Source organism: Anomaloglossus baeobatrachus, assembly GCF_048569485.1.
Source record: "Anomaloglossus baeobatrachus isolate aAnoBae1 chromosome 1 unlocalized genomic scaffold, aAnoBae1.hap1 SUPER_1_unloc_2, whole genome shotgun sequence".
NCBI lineage: Eukaryota > Metazoa > Chordata > Amphibia > Anura > Aromobatidae > Anomaloglossus > Anomaloglossus baeobatrachus.
In genome coordinates this window covers 781,148-803,286 of record NW_027441775.1, presented here as the reverse complement: position 1 = coordinate 803,286, position 22,139 = coordinate 781,148, and the positions used below count along the sequence as shown (strand labels likewise).

General features: G+C 48.7%; 1 long non-coding RNA gene across 2 annotated transcripts in view; it reads right to left on the bottom strand.

The window, feature by feature from the left end:
* Window positions 1-22,139, bottom strand: part of LOC142258669 (uncharacterized) — a 113,202-nt gene that overhangs the window by 31,684 nt on the left and 59,379 nt on the right. Inside the window, exon 3 of one of the 2 annotated variants that reach the window (XR_012727838.1) lies at window positions 19,439-19,602. The exons of the other annotated variant lie outside the window; for it this stretch is intronic. This is a non-coding gene — a long non-coding RNA (uncharacterized LOC142258669). The remainder of the gene's footprint in view (window positions 1-19,438; window positions 19,603-22,139) is intronic. 2 annotated transcript variants of the gene reach the window in all.

Below are 22,139 nucleotides of genomic sequence, written 5' to 3'. Positions count from 1 at the left end.
CTGCCTATTTGTATCCGGCTGAGAACCAAAAATATAGGGAAGCCCTTTTTTTTTTTTATTTATTTCATGAATTTCATGAAATAATTAAAAAAAAAATGACGTGGGTTTCGCCCAATTTTTGTGTCCAGCCAGGTACAACTAGGCAGCTGGGGATTAAAATCTGCAGCTCAGGGTGCCCAAGCTTTCTGGGCACCCCTGCTGCGAATTGCAGTCCGCAGCCGTGCCCAGAAAATGGCGCTTTCATTGAAGCGCCATCTTCTGGTGCTGTATCCAACTCTTCAGCTGCCCTGGTGACGGGTGGCTCACTGGGTAACAATGCGGTTAGGGCTAGCTGTATATAATCAACTGGCCCTAAACCCGAAATTCATGGTGTCACGCCGATATTAGACATGGCCACCATGAATTTCTAGTACAGATAAAAAAAAACACAACACAGAAAAATATTATTAGAAATAAAACACAACACAATTAGTGACTCCATCTTTATTGAAATAAAGAACCCCCTCCGCAGTAATCCTGGGTCCAGGTTCCCGCGCCATCTAAGCCGGATCCAATATCATCTGATCTGTTTGCTGGAAGGCAAAGCGATCAGATGATGTGTCAGGTTCAAGGGCCTGAATCACATGACACAGCAGCTGATTGTAAAAAAGCCGTTTAAACAATCAGCTGATGCATCAGTGCAAAGAAGCCATAAAAAACTACACACTTCTGTGCAGACTCCTGTCCGACAGCATCAGCTGATAGTAGAGCCGGGCGGGCGGTAAAAATCTGGCCTCACCGCTCTACTTATAGTGTCAGCTGATTCCGTCAGGTGACCGCATCAGCTGATCATCGTCAGGTCTGAGAGAGAGAAAGAAGAGAGAGAAGAGAGAGAAAAGAGTGAAAGAAAAGAGAGAAAAGAGAAGAGAGAGAGAGAAGAGAGAGAGAAGAGAGAGAAAGAGAGAGAGAGAGATAGAAAGAGAGAGAGCAAAAGAGAGAGAGAGGAAGAGAGAGAGGGGAAAAGAGAGACTGAGAAAAAGAGAGACTGAGAAAAAGAGAGAGAGAGAAAAAGAGCGAAAAAGAGAGAGAGAAAGAGAGAAAGAGAGAGAGAGAAAAAGAGAGAGAGGGAGAGAGAGGGAAAAAGAGAGACTGAGAAAAAGAGAAAAAGAGAGAGAGAGAAAAAGAGAAAAAAAGAGAGAGAAAAAGAGAGAGGAGAGGGAGAGAGAGAGAAAGAGAGGAAAAGAGAAAACAAGAGAGAGAAAGAGAGAGAGAGAAAGAGAGAGAGAAAGAGAGAAAGAGGGAGAGAGAGGGAGAGGGAGAGAGAGGGAAAAAGAGAGACTGAGAAAAAGAGAGAGAGAAAAAGAGAGAGAAAAAGAGAGAGAGGAGAGAGAAAGAGAGACAAAGAGAGAGAGAGAGAGAAAGAGAGAGAGCAAAAGAGAGAAAGAGAGAGAGGGAAAAAGAGAGAGAGAAAAAGAGAGAGAGAAAAAGAGAGAAGAGAGAGGGAGAAAGAGAAAGAGAGAAAAAAAGAGAGAAAGAGAAAGAGAGAGAAAAAGAGAGAGAGAAGAGAGAAAGAGGGAGAGAGAGGGAAAAAGAGAAAAAGAGAGACTGAGAAAAAGAGAGAGAAAAAGAGAGAGAGAGAGGAGAGAGCGACAGAGAGAGAAAGAGAGAGGAGAGAGAGGAGAGAGAGGGAGGGAGAGAGAGAGAAAAAGAGAGAGAGAGGAGAGAGAGGGAGGGAGGGAGAGAGAGAGAAAAAGAGAGAGAAAGAGGAGAGAGAGCGGGAGAGAGAGAGAGAAAGAGAGAAAAAGAGAGCGAGAAAGAGAGAGAGAGAAAGAGAGAGAGAGCAAGAGAGAGAAAGAGAGAGAGGAGAGAGCAATGCAGCCTCATTCCGTGAACTGCTCCGATTTTAGAGGTGTGTCCCGCGGCTCACAGCTGATGTCTGGCTCCTCCCCTCAGTGCATAATTAAATTAAATTATAATTATAAATAAATAATAATTATAATTTAAAATAAATTAATTTTTTTACCAGGACGGCCAGGACTTGAACTTGTGAACTAATGCTTCTTAGGCGAGAGCTCTAACCTTTGAGCCACTGTCTCTAATGAGAAACATAGGCAGATTTGGTAATCTTGACGTCTGCATTGCAGAGTGAAGTCCAGTGACAGCGCGGCTCACTTCAGGTGCTACGTGGAGAGGACGCAGAGCGCTCCCTGTCATCTTCATGTAGCAGAGCTGACAGTGTTGTGTGGATTACTTCGGACCTGGATTGTTGTTTGAGGATTAATAAAGAGGTAAATGAGGCGTTTTTTGTCTTTTATTTCAAATAAAGGATTTTTCGCTGTTTGTGTTTCTTTACTTTCACTTACAGTTTAATCATGGAAGGTATCTCGGGGAGACGCCTGCCATGATTAACATGGGGGCGTGTCTGACTGCAACCAATCATGGGCGCCGGTGGGCGGGGAAAGCACAGAATAACTAATTGAATAATGAAGCGGCAGCCATTTTCAAAAAAGGAAATGCCGCTGGAGATTTGTGACAGCCATGCAGCGAGACGCCCGTGATCAGTGAGTAGGAAAGAAAGAGGGATTGTGCTGGGGACGCAGGACGCATGCAGATACGAAAGGTGCACACATAATTACTGTGAAAAGCCACGCTTTTGGTGATTGAACCATTTTCGAACGTAACTCGAATTGCCGAACTTTTAGCAAATCGTTCGAGTTCGTCGAACGACTCAAACACCCCCCAAAATCACTCGAACATAAAATTGGTAAACCTCGAACATCGCTCATCTCTAATCCCCACTACCATCATGGGTGACTTCAACATCCCCACTGACACTTTCCACTCAGCTGTCTCTAGCCTTCTAACACTCACTTTCTCCTTTGGCCTCACTTAATGGTCCTCTGCAGGCACCCACAAAGATGGTCACACACTGGACCGCATCTTCACTCCCCTCTTTTCCCTATCTAGGCACTCTAACTCACCTCTATCCTTGTCTGACCATAACCTCCTTACATTCTCTTTCCTCTTCTCTCCAATAGCACAATCCCCACCCTACAAACTTGCACACTGTCTCAGAAATCTCAAACACCTTGATTTACACTCATGTTCTCAGTCCCTTCTCCCTCTTGCAGACAAGGGTTCCTTGGACGGTGCAGAGACTGCCCACACCATTAAATGATTGCCCCTTTTCCCAGCACAAAGAAAGACCATAAACAGAATTCCAAAATAAACGTTTATTGGAGAGTATCAAAATTAAAACCACTCTCATCTTTTCTCACCACCAACTTTGGAAGGGTAACGTCGCAGCTCTTAAAGTTGACCACCGGAAGTGATGGGGATATGCCGCTGGACTCCCAACACATGTTACCCAGATTCGATTCCATCAGCTGCAACTTTCATAAACTCCATTAACCATTAAACAAACCAACATTAGATGGGAGGGAGGGTGGGAAGCTCTTGACCCAGGATCAAAGAGGCTGAAAGAGCCTCGAGCACAGCTATATATACAGCCAAGGAGGGGAGGGGGGAGGAAAAATGCACATCCAGATCCGGGGGGGGGGCACATCTGCAACAGGTAGGCGTAACTAAAAGGGGGAAGGATGATTATTAAACAAGAACATTAACCCTTTCCCGTATGTTATGAAAAGAGGGCAAAACATGCCACAACCGTGCTGGCCAGTCAGGGGCTCACCGGCAAATAAAGACGGGCCGCAAGTAGTGGAAATTCCTTTCCTGATCCAGCAACACGTCCGAGATAGATGTGAATTAAAAATTCATTTTATTGAAAAATTGTTAAAACACCAATCATCAGAATGACATCCAAAAAAATTTTTTTCTTTAAAAAGAAAGCGTCTTACCGCTTTCTTTTTAAAGAAAACATTTTTTTTGGATGTTAACTCTAGAACGCTTCAACGGATCCCGGTGATTCTGAGATTGTTTTTTCGTCACATATTGGACTTCATGTTAGTACCAAATTTAGGACAATATTTTTTGCGTTTATTTATGAAAAAAATTGAATATTGGCAAAAATTTTGAAAATTTTGCAATTTTCAACTTTTGAATTTTTATACCGTTAAACCAGAGATTTCTGTGACACAAAATAGTTAATAAATAACATTTCCCACTTATCTACTTTACATCAGACCAATTTTGGAAACAAAATTTTTTTTTGTTAGGAAGTTAGAGGGGTTCAAAGTTTATCAGCGATTTCTCATTTTTACATCAAAATTTACAAAACCATTTTTTTAGGGACCACATCACATTTGAAGTGACTTTGAGAGGCCTAGATGATAGAAAATACCCAAAAGTGACACCATTCTAAAAACTGCACCCCCCAAAGTACTCAAAACCACGTTCAAGAAGTTTATTAACCCTTCAGGTGCTTCACATGAACAAAAGCAATGTGGAATGAAAAAAAAGCAAAAATTAAATTTTACCTAAAAATGTTGCTCTAACCCAAATTTATTCACTTTTAGAAGAAATAACACAACAAAATGGACCCCAAAACTTGTTCCCCACTTTCTTATGAACGCGCCAATACCCCACATGTGATCAGAAACCTCTGTTTGGACAAATGGGAGGGCTCGGAACAGAAGGAGCAATATTTGAATTTTGGAAAGCAAATTTGGCTGAAATAGATTGCGGGCACCATGTTGCATTTACAGGTCCGCTAAGGTACCTAAACAGAAGAAATCCCTCACAAGTGACACCATTTTGGAAACTAGACCCCTCAAGGATTCTATCTAGGGGTATAGGGAGCATTTTAGATCCACAGGTACTTCACAGATTTTGTTAACGTTACGTTGTCATATTGAAAATTTTAATAATTTTCTCAAAAATGTTGCTTTAGCATCAATTTTCTCACTTTTTCAAGAGGTAATTCCAAAAATTTGACCTCAAGGTTTGTTAACCACTTTTTTATGAGTGCGGTGATACCTCACATGTGGTCTGAAACCTTTGTTTGGACAAATGGGAGGGCTTGGAACAAAAGGAGCAATATTTGAATTTTGGAAAGGAAATTTGGCTGAAAAAGATTGCGGGCATCATGTCACATTTGGAGGACCCCTAAGGTACCTAAACAGCAGAAACCCCGCACAAGTGACCCCATTTTGGAAACTAGGCCCCTCAAGGAATTTATCTAGATGTTTGGTGAGTACCCTGAACCCCCAGGTGCTTCACAGAATTTTATAACGTTGAGCCATGAAAAAAAAAAAATAAAATTTTACCACAAAATTGTTATTTCAACCAGGTAGCTTTTTTTTTTACAAGAGTAAAAGGAAAATATTCAGCATAACATTTATTGTGCAATTTCTCCTGAGTTTGGCGATACCTTATATGTGGTGGAAATCAACTGTTTGGGTGCACAGCAGGGCTCGGAAGGGAAGGAGTGCCATTTGACTGCAAAATTGGCTGGAATCAATAGCGGACGCCAGGTTGCATTTGGAGAGCCCCTGAGGTGCCTAAACAGTGGCTGTCCCCCACAAGTGACTCCATTCTGGAAACAAGACACCTCAAGGCTTTTATCTAGGTGTATAGTGAGCAGTTTGAATCCACGAATACTTCACAGATTTTGATAAGCTTAGGTTGCCATATTGAAAATTTTCATTTTTTTCACAAAAATGTTGCTTCAGCATCAAATTTCTCACTTTTTCAAGAGACAACAACAAACCGTGGACCCAACAGGTTGTTATCCAATGTCTTATGAGCACAGGGATACCCCACATGTGGCCAAAAACCTCTGTTTGGATAAATGGGAGGGCTTGGAATGGAAGGAGCACCATTTGAATTCTGGAAAAGTTGAGATAAATTGCGCGCACCATGTCACATTTGCAGGGCCCCTTGGGTACCTATACATTCGAAACCCCCCACAAGTGACTCCATTTTGGAAACTGGATTTTATTCAGGAGTATAGTAGCATTTTGAATCCACAGGTACTTCACAAAAATGTTGCTGTAGCAACAAATGTCTCACTTTTAGGCTATGTGGCCATGATCCAGCGACACGGCGTCTAGTACACAGTGTCAGCCTCCTGCAGAGATGTGAGTGTTGTCCACGGGAGAACGCAGCTGCCCATGCCCACGATTTGGGTTCAGGCCGCTGTGGAGCTCTATGCTACCTGCAGAGAACACTCATCTCCGCAGCATAAATTGACATGCTGAGGCTCGGGAAGCTGCGCCACAGGTCGGTTTATGCTGCGGAGAAGAGAAGTACATTGGGCAAGCACATTGGGCATGGGATTTCTAAAAATCCTTCCACTGTGCTTCTACTGCACAATGCAGCGTTATGGACGCAGGGAAAACACTCTGCGCCCAAAACGCTGCAAATCCCGATTGTGGGCGCACAGCCTAAAATGCTACAATGGATGAATGGATAGATGTCAAACAAATATAACGTCCCACCCCCTGAATATTCTAAGCTGGCGCCCTTTAGTGCCTTTCATGTGGCACTAAAGGGTGCCTAGCCTTGTATTTAGCCCCCCAAAAAATTAATTAAAATAAACGACGTGGGGTCCCCCCTATTTTTGATAGCCAGCTAGGGTAAAGCAGACAGCTGTAGCCTGCAAACCACAGCTGACAGCTTCACCTTGGCTGGTGATCAATTTGGAGGGCTCCCCAGGCGTTTTTTAAAAAAAAAAAAAAACGTGGGGTCCCCCCAAATTAGATCACCAGCCAAGGTGAAGCAGACAGCTGGGGTCTGGTATTCTCAGGGTGGGAAGAGCCATGGTTATTGGACTCTTCCCAGCCTAAAAATAGCAGGCCGCAGCCGCCCCAGAAGTGGCGCATCCATTAGATGCGCCAATCCTGGCGCTTCGCTCCAGCTCATCCCGCGCCCTGGTGCGGTGGCAGATGGGGTAATATATGGGGTTGATACCAGCTGTAATGTCACCTGGCATCAAGCCCTGGGGTTAGTGATGTCACGGCATCTGAACAGATACCCGACATCACTAACCCAGTCAAGAAATAGAAAAAAATAAAGACAAAAAAAAAAATTTATTTGAAAAAAAACTCCCCGAAACATTCCTCTTTTACCAATTTATTGTAAATAAATAAATTTCGGTCGCTGTAATCCATTTTTGAGGTCCCACGCCGTCTCTGGATCTTCTAGAATATGGGGGGCACGTTCAGGGAACGTATCCCCCATTTTCTGGAAGAGCAAGCTCTCCATGAGCAGTGTGGGTGCAGTAATCTGAGAATACTGCACTCACACTGCCCCGGTCCAACCTAGGGCAGAGTGACCTGCAGTAACCTCATTCCAGAATATGAGGGGCACGCTCACAGAACGTACCCCCGATTTTCTGGAACAGCAGCCTCTCCATGTGAGGAGTGTGGCTGCAGATCACTGCACTCACCCTCCCCCGGTCCACAGTGGAGCCTGTGCATCAGCGACGTCAGCAGGATCCCTGCTTGCAGGGATCCAGCTGACAGCCGCTGTCTGCGCATGCGCCGCCAGCATTCAAGAGAAGGAGGCGGCGTGATCGCGGGGCCGGAGCACCAGCAGACAGGTAACGTATGACCGGGGGCTGGGGGGGGTGACGGAGGGTGACGGGGGGACCTGGGGACAACTTTCTGCCGCATGTGACGTGTCACATGCGGCAGAAAGAGTAGGATGAATGCGGCCGCCATTTTCCACGCTCCGGAGGGGGGAGGGGGGAGGGGGGAGGCGGCTCTGGAGAACCGGAGGGGGCTCCGGGGACCAGAGAGCTCCGGTGTACCGGAGGAGGGGTCAGGGGGAGGACATTTCCCTCCGATCTGAAATGTTTGATCATTTCAGATCGGAGGGAAATGAATGCAGAGGCGGCGGCGGCGGGAGTTTTCAGCGCGCGTCGGCGCCATCTTGGATTTTCCGGAGGGGGGGGTAGGGGTGGTGGGGGGACTCTCCGGTACCGGGGGCTTTGGGGGCACTAGAGGATTATATTTATTTCTCATCTGACATGTTTGATCACGTCAGATGAGAAATAAATCAATTTTACCGGCCATTTTTTTTTTTTTAATGTTGTCGCCGGTATACGGTGTATACCGGCGATCGCATTAACGGGGTCCAAAAAAAACACCCCGATTCATAATCTTGGGGGTCTCAGCTACCTCCGGTAGCTGAAACCCCCGAGATTTTTCGTCACTGGGGGGCGCTACAAGCTTTTTCCGGCCTGACGTCTCAAGACGTCGGAACAGAATAAGTACCCTGTTTTTCCGACGTCTTGAGACGTTAGGCCGTCGCTATGGGGTTAAATATACCAGCTTATGTAGCTATGTTCTCCTGTTAATCAATAAACATTAGGGTCCTCCTATAAGGTAAACAAGACACACTCATACATGAGGCTCAATTATTTTATGCCAGTGACAAATCCTGCTTCGTACATTTATTGATAAAATGCAATTTAGTAATCAATTTTTATATTTATGAGCCAACTGCAGGAGAAACACTGGGCACTGCTGGAAATCCTCAGTGGTCGCTATTTATGTACCTTTTTGGAATAGACTAAAGTCTGTATGGGTGCACAATCCTTATAAGATAAGTCCATCTGTAGAATCCATCCGGAAGAAAGAAAGGAAGCAACCACCATACTTCAGTGTTCAGAGTTTAATCTTGAACGCAGTTGAGATACATCAGGAGTGGGGGTAGATGGGGAGAGGCAGTGGGATGAGGACGACGGCACGCCGTTTCGCACAAATGTGCTTCGGCAGGACCTGCATTCAAGAGTAAACTCTGAACACTGAAGTACGGTGGTTGCTGCCTTTCTTTCTTCCGGATGGATTTTACAGATGGATACATTTTTTTATTTATTAGATTTACCACTAATATAAACTGTGAGGTAGCGCGGTCGGCTGCGCAGCAGAAGACACGGGATCCAGGCATCAAGGTTCACAGCACACGGTGTTTAATGTCCAAACAAAAAGTCCATAACAAAATACATGTGCCTCTCCAGCAGAGGGCTCAGGAAGTTCTGGTCACTTCCCCCACACCCGGCACACCTGCCCTCGTTCCTGTTTCCTTTTAACCCTTCCTTAAGCCTGTAGGGAAACAGCATTAACCCTATAGTGGATTTACTTTCTATCATGGAGTGAGCACAACCTGGGCGAGACATACCGGCCGTCATAGATAACCCCGGTCACAGTCTCACATACCCCCCCCCTCAGTTCAAGCGTGCGGGGTTGAACTCCAGCCATCAAGCACGGGCCGCGGGACAAGGCATCGGCGTTGCCCTGCAACCTACCGGCCCGGTGTTCAACCGTAAACCGGAAGTTCCGCAGAGAAAGGAACCACCGGGTAACCCGGGCATTCCGTTCCTTGGCGGACCTCATCCAGACCAGTGGAGAGTGATCCGTCACCAAGCGAAACTGCCGTCCCAGCAGGTAATAGCGTAGGGACTCCAAGGCCCACTTGATCGCCAGGCACTCCTTCTCCACTACGCTATAATTCCGCTCGGGAGGGGTGAGCTTCCTACTCAAGAAGGTGACGGGGTGTTCCTCCCCCTGAACCACCTGAGACAGCACTGCCCCCAGGCCGACCTCCGAGGCGTCAGTCTGTACTATGAACTCCTTCCGGAAATCAGGGTTGACCAGAACGGGCTGTCCGCACAGGACCCCCTTCAGGGCCCGGAAGGAGTCCTCGGCCTGCGGAGTCCACCGCACCATGACGGACTTCTTGCCTTTGAGAAGGTCCGTCAAGGGGGCTGATAGTCCCGCAAAATCCTTTACAAACCTCCTGTAGTACCCCACGATACCCAGGAAGGCCCTAACCTGCTTCGTGGTCAGGGGTCTAGGCCACTTCTGGATCGCCTCAACCTTGTTAATTTGGGGCTTAATCACTCCTTGGCCTATCACGTAGCCCAAGTAGCGGGCTTCCGTGAGTCCCAATGCACATTTCTTGGGATTGGCTGTCAATCCGGCTGTTCGAAGCGCGTCCACCACCGCTTGTACCTGTTCCAAGTGGGTCTGCCAATCGGAGCTGTAAATAATGATGTCATCCAGGTACGCTGATGCATACGCCTGGTGGGGTTCCAGCACTAAGTCCATCAACCTCTGGAACGTGGCCGGAGCGCCATGTAACCCAAAAGGCAAGACAACATAGTGGAAGAGACCCTCCGGCGTAACAAAAGCTGTTTTCTCCTTGGCGGACTCCGTTAGTGGCACCTGCCAGTACCCTTTGGTCAGGTCGAGCGTGGTAAAATATCGCGCCTGTCCCAGCCTATCAATCAGCTCATCCACCCGGGGCATGGGGTAGAGATCGAACTTGGATATTTCGTTCAATCTCCTAAAGTCATTGCAGAACCTTAAGGAGCCATCGGGTTTTGGTATTAGGACAATCGGACTAGCCCATTCACTCCGGGATTTTTCGATGACCCCCAGGCGTAACATTGTCTTTACTTCCTCCGATATGGCTTGTCGTCGAGCCTCCGGCACCCGGTATGACTTCAGGCGTACCTTCAGGTGGGGCTCGGTGACAATATCATGTCGTATCAGACTGGTCCTACCGGGCAGCTCGGAGAAGACATCGGGGTTCTGCTGAACCAACCGTCTGGCCTCTCGCCTCTGTTGCTTGGTGAGGGCTTCTCCAATCCTTACTTCCGGTTCGTCCTCTCCGGAGGTCGCTGGAGCCGGATGTGAACGACCCGAAGAGGAGGGAGGTGGGGAAAAAACAGCCATCAGGCTTTCCCGTTCCTGCCAAGGTTTTAATAGGTTGACATGGTATATTTGTTCAGGTTTCCGCCTACCGGGCTGCAATACTTTATAGTTAACCACCCCTACTCTTTCCTTTATCTCGTAGGGGCCTTGCCACTGAGCCAGGAATTTGCTCTCCGCCGTGGGGATCAATACCAACACCCGATCCCCGGGTTTAAAGGTCCGCACGGTGGCTTGTCTATTGTAGCGGCCGCTTTGCGCGGCCTGAGCCTCCTGTAAGTGCTCCTTCACAATTGGCATGACCGCGCTTATGCGGTTCTGCATACCCAAAATGTGTTCAATCACACTTTTATGGGGGGTGGGCTCTTGTTCCCATGTTTCCTTTGCCAGGTCCAACAATCCCCGGGGATGTCGCCCGTATAACAATTCAAAAGGCGAAAACCCCGTGGATGCCTGTGGCACCTCTCGTATGGCAAACATCAAATAGGGAAGCATCATATCCCAGTCTTTCCCGTCTTTTGAAATCACCCTTCTTAGCATGGTTTTCAGGGTTTTATTGAAACGCTCGACTAAACCGTCCGTTTGCGGATGATACACAGACGTACGCAACTGCTTGATCTGGAGTAGCCGGCATAGCTCTTTGGTCACTTTAGACATGAATGGGGTCCCCTGATCCGTAAGGATCTCCTTGGGCAATCCCACCCGGCAGAACACAGCAAACAACTCCCGAGCTATAAGCTTTGCTGCAGTATGTCTGAGAGGTATCGCCTCGGGATACCGGGTGGCATAGTCAACGATCACTAGGATGTGTTGGTGCCCTCGAGCGGACTTTACGAGGGGCCCCACCAGATCCATCCCTATCCGTTCAAAAGGGACTTCTATAATGGGTAACGGTACCAACGGACTGCGAAAATGGGTCAGGGGTGCAGTAAGCTGACACTCCGGGCAGGTTTCGCAGAACCGTTTTACCTCCCCAAAGACCCCGGGCCAATAGAACCTTTGCAATATTCGCTCCTGCGTTTTCTTGACCCCTAGGTGGCCACTCATCAGGTGTTTATGAGCCAAGTCGAGGACCCGCCGGCGATGCGGCTGGGGCACCACCAACTGTTCTACCCCTACGCCCCGTATTTCATCTACCCGGTAGAGTAAATCCTGCTTAAGAGCGAAATGGGGGTACCTTACCTGGGCACTGGGCAGCTGTGCCACCCCGTCAACTACTGTCACCCGACTCCGGGCATGTATTAACGTAGGGTCCTGGAGTTGGGCTGTCCCAAACGTATCCGGGGACGCCTCCAACTCCGGGATGGGCTCGACCGTCTCAGCCTCTCCTGCCAATACCTCTAGGGGTGACCTATCGGGTTCACACTCTGTCCCTATCATCGTGACCCCTACGGCAGGTGTCCCGGATTCAGGATTGTAGGGCTCAGGTCCCGGACCGACCAATATCTGAGGGGACTTAGGGGGTCCCCTCCATAAAGTCCAAAAATAGGGCAGATCCCTTCCTAGGATCACGTCATAAGGAAGAGTGTTAAGAAGTCCCACCTCATGTTGCACCTGACCGCAAGGTGCTGTGATGGTGACAATCCCCGTGGGATAGTCGTGGCGGTCCCCATGTATGCAAACCACCCCCACAGTGCGTCCTGTGGCCTTTACTTTAGCTCTCAAGGTGGATCGCACAAGGGTCACTAAGCTTCCGGAATCCAACAATCCTGTAACCGGACATCCATTCACCTGTATTTGGCACAAGTGGGGCTCTGTCTCTGGGGAGACCAGGTCAGCGGTACACACCACCTGAGCATACATTGAACCCCGCCGGGTAACCCCACAATCCATGGGCTCCGTGGTGAGTGGACACTGGGCTTCCATATGTCCCACCCGCTGGCACCGCCAACATCTAATAGGGAAGGAAACCCCCTTGACAAGTTGTCGTTTAGGGTACAGGGCCTTCCGGACCTCAGGAACGGCGGGCGCGGCCTCAGCCAGGATGGTAGCGGACTCCTGTACCGGTGTCGGCGGTGGGTCCTTGGCCCTAGGCTTGGAGGGGCCGGACCGACGGGCGGTACGCAAAGTCTCAGTGTCCCGTATCAAGTCCTGCGTAGCCACATGCCGCTCTACCAGGGACACTAATTGGTCCAGGGTACTCGGGTCACCCTGTCCTACCCACCGTTGAACGGTGACGGGTAAAGTGCGCACAAAACGATCCACTACTACCCTTTCCACCATTTGCGCCGGGCTCAGAGTGTCAGGCTGCAACCACTTTTTTACAAGATGTAATAAGTCATAGGCCTGGGAGCGTACGGGTTTGGCTTCCTCATAGAACCACTGATTTACCCGCTGAGCCCGTACATAGGTATTCACCCCCAACCGAGCCAGTATTTCGGCTTTCAGGGTCACATAGTCAATGGCGTCCTCGGTACCGAGGTCCAGGTACGCTTTTTGGGGTTCCCCCGTCAGATAGGGCGACAATACCTCAGCCCACTGCGGGGTCGGCAGCTTTTCCCGCTCGGCCACCCGCTCAAACACCGCCAGGAACGCTTCCACATCATCACCCGGGGTCATCTTTTGCAACGCTTGTCTCACCGCTTTCCGGACGCTGCCGTCGTCACCCGGTCCCGGGGTTGTTGCTGCCGGTCCGGCACGGATCGACTTGGCCAGGAGAACCATCTGTTCTTGGTGCCTTTTTTCCTGCAATTGTAAGGCTTGCTGCTGACGTGCATTGGCCTGCTCCATCTGTTCTTGGTGCCTTTTGTCCTGCACTTGCAAGGATTGCTGCTGACGTGCATTGGCCTGCTCCATCTGTTCTTGGTGCATTTTGACCTGCACTTGCAAGGATTGCTGCTGACGTGCATTGGCCTGATCCAACTGTTCTTGGAGTTTTTTTTCCTGCACTTGCAAGGATTGGAGCAGGTGTGCATTGGTTTGTAGCTGCTGTGCATTAGCCTGTTGCTGCTGTGCATTAGCCTGAGCCAAATGCTTTAGTATGTCCTCCATGGCGTCGCCGGGTTTGGGCTGTAGTATAGCCGCTCGAATCCAGGACATGCGCAGCTGGGTCACCAGGGATGGATGCTACACCTCACCGGCTGTCATGCCCGCATTCTCCACCATATGTGAGGTAGCGCGGTCGGCTGCGCAGCAGAAGACACGGGATCCAGGCATCAAGGTTCACAGCACACGGTGTTTAATGTCCAAACAAAAAGTCCATAACAAAATACATGTGCCTCTCCAGCAGAGGGCTCAGGAAGTTCTGGTCACTTCCCCCACACCCGGCACACCTGCCCTCGTTCCTGTTTCCTTTTAACCCTTCCTTAAGCCTGTAGGGAAACAGCATTAACCCTATAGTGGATTTACTTTCTATCATGGAGTGAGCACAACCTGGGCGAGACATACCGGCCGTCATAGATAACCCCGGTCACAGTCTCACAAAACGTATAAACATATGCTTATTAGTGCACATTTTATTTCCACCAGCGCAAGTGATTATATTTTAATTTCTTTAACATCAGAGCAAGCTTTGGCCAACAGTCCCCACAGCCCCTCCTCATAAATATTCAGCCCTTTCCCTCCAAAACCAGCTTCTCCACCATGACAGAAGATACACTTTACTCTCCATGCTCCAGATCACATCTTCACCACCTGTACACTTGACCCGCTCCCATCTCACCTCATACCCAAGCTCAGTCTTCATGCCAACCCTAACCCATCTCTCCAACCTATCACTAACAAGTGGTATCTTTCTTCCTCTCATGCATAAAACATGCCTCGTTCACACCCATCCTTAAAAAGCCCTCCCTTAACCAACTCTCGGTGTCTAACTATCACCCCATATCACTTTTCTCCTATGCCTCTGTGGCGCCCCTGAGGCTTTAGTCGCCACAGAGGTATTGCATCTCAGTCAGAGGTGTAGTATCCCATTCCTGGGCACGGAGGGGGGGGTCACAATCCGGTATACACAAAACACAGACACTCTCACTCAGCAACACCTCATTAGACCTTGGTAAGGGCCTGGTGAGTCCAAGGCCAGGCTGGGGGGTGGAGTCTAGTTAGTGGGAGTACACTGTAGGAAGTGAGCCAATCCTATAGGAGTAGTGAAGGAGAGAAGACCTGTGGTCTGGAGCTGCTGCAGCTCAGCCCAGGCGCCCGACAGAAAGGTTTCTAGAGCCCATGGAAGTGACCATGTGGCCTCATTCCACATACAACGTACCTGAGTGGAGGGACTTGGCCGCAGTAGGGGATCGGCCCCTCAACTAGTGGAGAACTTCAAGACTCAGCTAGCTAACCAGAGACGGAGGTTACTTCAAGTGCTGAAGCCAAATTCACACACAACGAGTGAAAAGGTGACCACATAGGGTGAAAGAGATAGAGCTTCACGCCACCCGAGAGGGCTCGCGGACACCGGCTCGGGGCTCTGTGTGTGTAGGCGTGGGTCAGGCGGTAGAGGTCAGCGCAGCAAGACAACCAGGAAAGGGACACAGAAAGGTGTACCGAGTTCTGCCTCTGAACTATACGGGATCGGCTGGAGCCCATCACAGCAGGATCCCGCACTCCAAAGGCACCATTTGTCTGGACGTACTAACCTGGAACTCTGAACTGTGAGTAAAAATCTTGACTGCACCCCTGTGTTCTCCGGTTATTCCCTGCGCCTCCGGCCTTGCGCCCCGCCATTACAGACTACTACTCCCAACAGCCCTGGAGCCCAGCTCTACCTGTGGACAGCTATTCCATCTCTTCTGTGTCACCACCGACCCCAGGGAGAAACTGAACTGCAGCGTCGGCACCTATCTTGCCGCACACCACAGGTGGCGTCACGACATCTCCCCTGTAAATAATCCCCACCATCGACAACCGCGATCTTTATTTGACGCAGCCGGGGTCACGGAGCCAGACATGGCCACCACAGCATCCCAGAAACAGACCCGTGGCCCGTAATGAGTAAAACCCCCAGGCCCTGGCACGGGCGTATGACACATTGGACTATTCAGGTTGTCACAGGGTGCTGCACAAACTGCCCTCCCTGTGCAGTATTTAACCCCCCATGGTTCTGGGTCTCCATCCTGCAGTACTGCCTCCACCAGCATTCACAAATCCTAGATACACTTTGCACTACACCTGTCAGGCACACCAGTGGGCTGCTTAAGCAGGAATAGGGCCGCCCTCCTAGGGGTCAGGCAGGAAGGTGGGAGGTGTCAAGTTGAGTTCAGTGGTAGCCCTCGAGCTGTGAGGAGCTCTGAGGAAGCTGGGAGTTGTAGCTCCCAGGGGAGAAGTAAACTAGGTCGCAGACGGTGGTCTGGGCCTAGAGGAGTTGGACCCCCGGTCGCAGGGGATTGAGGCTAGGTGCCTGGGACCCATCAAGGAGGACAGTCAGCAGCCTGGTCTTGTCGCCGGTCCGGGACCGAAGGCACGTCGGGGTACACGGACCCTAGGTCGGGGAGAAGCTTCAGGCGACCTGGCAACCTGAGGAGGACAGGGTCTTTATGGACTGTTCCCACCAGCTCAGAGATCGAGGGCACTAGTGAAATGAGGGGGATATGGTTTTCCTAGTAAGCAGCCCACTGAAATCCCATGCGTGAGCTCCCTCACTTGGCCATAGTGGGGAGCGGGGCCTGGACGGCTGCAAGCTACCGGGCCACAACGGACAATCTAAAACTTTTGTCCCAGGAGGCAGGTTATGGACCACCAGCAGTACTGCAGGGAATGGGACCTGGGCGAGCTCCCCTTGAGAGGCAACGGCGTTCAGAGACTTGGTTTACCCTTTTGTCAACGTTTGCTTCATTGCTGAGTGAGTACCTGACTGACCCCTGCACTGCGTCCCCACATCACCATCTAAAGTCCCGGGGCCTACCCCTACCCGTGGAGGGCAACGTCATCTAGCTGCCCCACTCCATACTAGCCTCGTATGTAAGAGGGTGTTTCTTTCAGGAGTGGGTTCAGCAACCAGTGTAAATAGCTAATCCTAAAAATCGGAGAAGGTTGGTACACTATTAAAGATCTAATCACTTGCCGCACCAAATGGGTAGTATACGTATTATTCTGCACATGTGGGTTTTTCTATATAGGATAAACCATCCGACCACTTTTTACCAGATTCAGAGAACACCTTCATTTCATAGGTTCAGGTAAAGGCGCAACCCGCCTTATTACTCACATGCAGGAGGTCCATAATGGAAATCAGAGGTTATTGCAGTTTGCGGGCATAGAAAAAAATCCCCCCCTCTCCAGCAGGAGACGACACGCATAAACATCTACTTAGAAGAGAGGCACGTTGGCTTATGGATACAAAAGCCCTAGGTCCACTCGGTTTTAATGACAAAACGATCTGGTCATTTTTTATATGATTTTTTTATGATTTGCCACAGTGACTAAATTAATATATTAAGTTGGCATTGTAGTTGAATATACCCCCATAAGGGTTAACAATGCTATAAATTCTATGGGAAAGAAAATATATACAACAAACTGGTATTTAAGTTTATATATCCCCACAAACGGTTAATAATGCTATAAATTCCATAGAAAAAAAACTTTTTAGATATAGTGAGAACAAAACCTAATGGTCTATGTGGCAACGTAAAGAAAGATGATAAAAATGATCTGGTCATTTTTCTGTGACTTTTTTATGATTTGCTACAGTGACTAAATTATCATAATAAGTTGGCATTGTAGTTTAATATATCGATATAAAGGGTTAATAATGCTACAAATTCTATGGAACAGATAATATATATAACAAACTGGTATTGAAGTTTAATATATCCCCGCAAAGGGTTAATAATGCTATGAATTCCATAGAAAACTTTTTAAATATAGTGAGAATAAAACCTTATGGTCTATGTGGCAACGTAGAGTAAAGGTCCAGTCACACTAAGCAACTTACCAGCGATCCCAACAACGATAGGGATCGCTGGTAAGTTGCTAGGAGGTTGCTGGTGAGATGTCACAATGCGACGCTCCAGCGATCCCACCAGCAACCTGACCTGGCAGGGATCGCTGGAGCGTCGCTACACGAGTTGCTGGTGAGCTCACCAGCAACCAGTGACCAGCCCCCAGCGCCGCGTGGAAGATGCTGCGCTTGGTAACTAAGGTAAATATCGGGTAACCAACCCGATATTTACCTTGGTTACCAGCGCACGCAGCTACACGTGCAGAGAGCAGGGAGCAGCGCACATTGCTTAGCGCTGGCTCCCTGCTCTCCTAGTTACAGCACACATCGAGTTAATTAACCCGATGTGTCCTGCAGCTACATGTGCACAGAGCAGGAGCCGGCACTGACAGTGAGAGCGGCGGAGGCTGGTAACAAAGGTAACTATCGGGTAACCAAGAACAGGGCTTCTTGGTTACCCGATGTTTACATTGGTTACCAGCCTCCGCAGAAGCTGGCTCCTGCTGCCTGCACATTTAGTTGTTGCTGTCTCGCTGTCACACACAGCGATCTGTGCTTCACAGCGGGACAGCAACAACTAAAAAATGGCCCAGGACATTCAGCAACAACCAACGACCTCACAGCAGGGGCCAGGTTGTTGCTGGATGTCACACACAGCAACATCGCTAGCAACATCGCTGCTACGTCACAAAAGTTGTTCGTTAGCAGCGATGTTGCTAGCGATGTTGCTTAGTGTGACGGGGCCTAAAGACTTAAAAATGACCCGATTACAATAGAGGATTAATGATCAGCAAATCCATTGTGATAAACTGTCCTTTCATACCAGTCCTATTGTTTACCACTCTGTAAATGTTTTTAATTGTTTTTAACTTGTAACACGTGAATTCTAACATACCCTATTTAAGAGGCTATCATTCACGTTTCAGTGTGGACCCGTGAAAGCACCCCTAGAGGTGCGAAACAGTACCGTCGTCCTCTGTGCTCCCTTCCTCACCTCCCCTATGCTTTCTCACCTGTTTGTATGAAGCAAAATTAAAACTTCTCACACCGCAGAGTGCTGCGGATCTTGTTTTTGAATCTCCAATCTTCACACAACTTCTTTCTCTACTCCCCTCTTATCTCCTCCTCCTGCCACAATTGCATACAAGATTTTTCCCATGCATCACCCATACTCTGGATCTCTCTACCCCAACATATTAGACTCTTGCCTACCGTGGAAACCTTTAGGCTATGTGCCCACGGGTGCTCGTACCTGCGGATGTATCCGCAGGTACGAGTGCATATTTCCCGCAGCTGCTTGCCGGAGTCCGCAGCTTATTTTTAGCTGCTAGGTTACAGGGGAATAGCTGCAGGAAACATGCGGACATTCACGCGGCTTACCTGCGGACGTCTCAGCCTCTCATCTCCATAGCGGAGGTCCGGGACATCCGCAGGTAATTCCGCATGAATAATTGACATGCAATTATACCTGTGGAATGCGGACATCCGCAGCATGTTCGGCAGCCGCACTTTCCGCAGCGTGGACACAGCACTCCCCATGTCCCATAGGATAACATGGGGAGTGCCTGTACATGCTAAAACCTGCGGATTTATCTGGAAAATCCAGAAAAATCCGCACAAACAGGCTCCCGTGGGCACATAGCCTTAGAAGGAACACAGAGATCTTCCTTTTCTGACAAGCCTACAAACTGTATTAAGCCTCATTCCACTATACCATATACGTGACTAGCTCTACCCTCACCTACTGTATTCTCACCCATACCTTGCAGACTGTGAGCCTTCGTGGGCAGGGTCCTCTCTCCTCCTGTACCGGTCTGAGTCTTGTACTGGTCATTATTATTGTATTTATTTTTATTATATATACCACCTTTCACATGAAAAGTGCAATGAAATAAATGGTGCTGCAATAATAATAATAATAATAACAATAGTTTATAAATCCGCTCCATTTTGCACATATCACCTTTCTTAGGATGACTCTCCAGGTTGACCCTTCTAAGGATGGCTCTCCAGTTGCCATTGGAACTGTCCTGTAATTCCAGTTCTCCTGATTGGTCATGCACAGTGCAGTATCTCTCTCAGCTAGCATCCTGCCAACATAGCACTGCTGTGTCTAGAATAGACCTCCTATTGTAAGAGATATCACAAAAAGAGGCTGATCTTCATTCAGTGTAGAGCTTATACCAGGAAACAGCAGTGTGCCTGTATTCTAGTAATTAAGAGAAACAATGTACTGCAGGATGGGGCTGTATACACAGACAATACAAAGGAGAAATATACAGCAGTATTGGCTGCATATAGAGAGGACAAAAAAGAGAGCTATACTACAGCATATGCTTTATATATCGAGGACAGAGATATTCGGCAGTATGAGGGTCTCTATACAGGGGCTTTGATTAGTTGAGCTGAATTTGTTGCCTTCTGCTGAGAGTTCAGAGATCTGAAATCCCAAATGCCACTCTTTTGATACATAAGACTCAGGATCATAATGTGTCATAGTAATCATTGGATCAGCATTCACAGTTTCTCATCACTCATTTATCTGCAATAAGCAAAGCACATAACTTTGAACTGTTGTTGTGCCGAAGTTCAGGACAGTTGTGCTCTGCTAGAAAGAGATCATGATGTTAAACCGCACTGGCATTGCAGCGCCCCAGAAGTCATCAGGAGCTACAGGAAACTGCATCCTATCCAGGATGCAGGGCCTACCCCCAGGGACCCGGAAGATCATTGCCAGTAACAGCAACACATTCAATTTAATCCCTGTTTTTCCCCATTCCCAAAGAGTGGTGACAGGCTAGGGTTGGATGGCCACCTAGGGGTGGAGCTGATCCAGTCCACTAGACGACAAGCAGGGGGGAGGGATACACAGTCTGTTAGAGTCAGTAAGTGGAAGTGAGAGGAGACGGACATAACCGCACTGACAGGAGAGTGTAACGGGGACCTGAGGGCCCAGGCATGTGGTTGGCGGTGGGGTACGGTGGAGTACTCCCGGAACCATCGCACCAGCGGGGTACAGAGTGCTAGGTCAGGCAAACGCTCCAGACTAGAGATGAGCCACCGCCACTAGTGTTCGAGTTCAGTTCGTCGAACGGCGGGTGTGTTCGACGAACACCTTCGAACCCCATTGAAGACAATAGCAGGCAAACACAAACACATACAAACACATAGAAAACACCAATCTAAGGTGTCCAAAAGGTGACAAACAACTCACAAAACACCACAAACACATGGAAAAGTGACAAGTACATATACTCATGCGAAAAGAAAAGAGCTGGACGAGTAAAAGGAGGAGGAGACACAGATATAGGCATGTCATGCCCTTCTAAAATCATGTAACACACAGCAAGGGGACTCCAACCTGAGTCTCCCTTTTTTCCAAAAATTGGGCCACAGACACCACTTAAGTGGCATCAATTGTCCCCCAGTTGCAAACTTCACAAGTTGATTTGCATGAAGCACACTCAAAATCCACAAGCCTTTCATGTCCCCATGATGACACAGGGGTAGAAAAGTCCTTGCGGATCCATGACTTCTTCATCTTGGATCATATTTTTTAAACTAAATTTTTATTTCTTTTCTTGTAATGGTAAAATAGGGTACAGAATGAAGAAAATAAGGGTCAACAAATCAAAATATCAAATAACATAGTCTCTACAATTTATCGATCAAATATTTGTCACGGTCATCAAATTTGCTCCTTCCCCTTCTTCGTCAGTGTATATTTCTATTATTCAGTCTCCGCTACCCCCCTTCAGCATTCCTTCATAACTTGTTACAAACATTACTTATAAACACTATCCCTCCCATCCCCCCCCTCATCTTGGATCATTTTAAACACAGCAAGGGGATTCCAACCTGAGTCTCCCTTTTTTCCAAAAATTGGGCCACAGACACCACTTAAGTGGCATCACTTGTCCCCCAGTTGTAAACTTGACATGTTGATTTTCATAAAGCACAATCAAAAATCTACAAGCCTTTAGTCTCCCCAGGATGACACAGGGGTAGAAAAGTCCTTGCGGATCCATGACTTGTTCATCTTGATGAACGTTAGTGTCGAGGGTGGGGGCCAGCTTTCCCGTCGCGGGGTCTGCTCGGGGAGATCGCGCACGGATCCGGTGCCTTCTCCTCGGTGGCTCGAGCGGGTCGGACCCGGGGCCCGAGCAGCACTCCTCGAAAAAGAGTGAAAAGGGGAAGGAAGTCGGATTTTTTTGGGAAGGATAGAGTGTTCGTGACGCCACCCACGGGTTGTGGTGACGGTGGGCACCACCGCTGCTGGTGACGGGATTCCCGGGAGCGATGGCGGGGAGCAGCTTGGTGTTGACCCCTCCGTGGGTAGGGGCTGTTGGTCCCGGGGCCCGGTGGGAGGATGGATTCCCGGAAGATGGGGTTCGCAGGGTGCAGGGTTGCGGTGCAGCGCAGCGCGGTGCCGGATGGCACGGGTGTACTCACTCAGACACAGATTGACAGAGTCTTTGGTAAACCAAATGACTGGATGGACGGGGCCCGCAGCCGGCTACGTTATTTTCCCTGGATGGGTTGATGGTGGCTGTCGTTTCCCTGCACCTGTGTGTTGTTTCTTGACTCCAATGCCTTGGCACCGGGAGTCTCTCGATGTACACGTGCCGGAGGAGCCCGTTTGCCCGCAGATGCTGGCCCTTTGG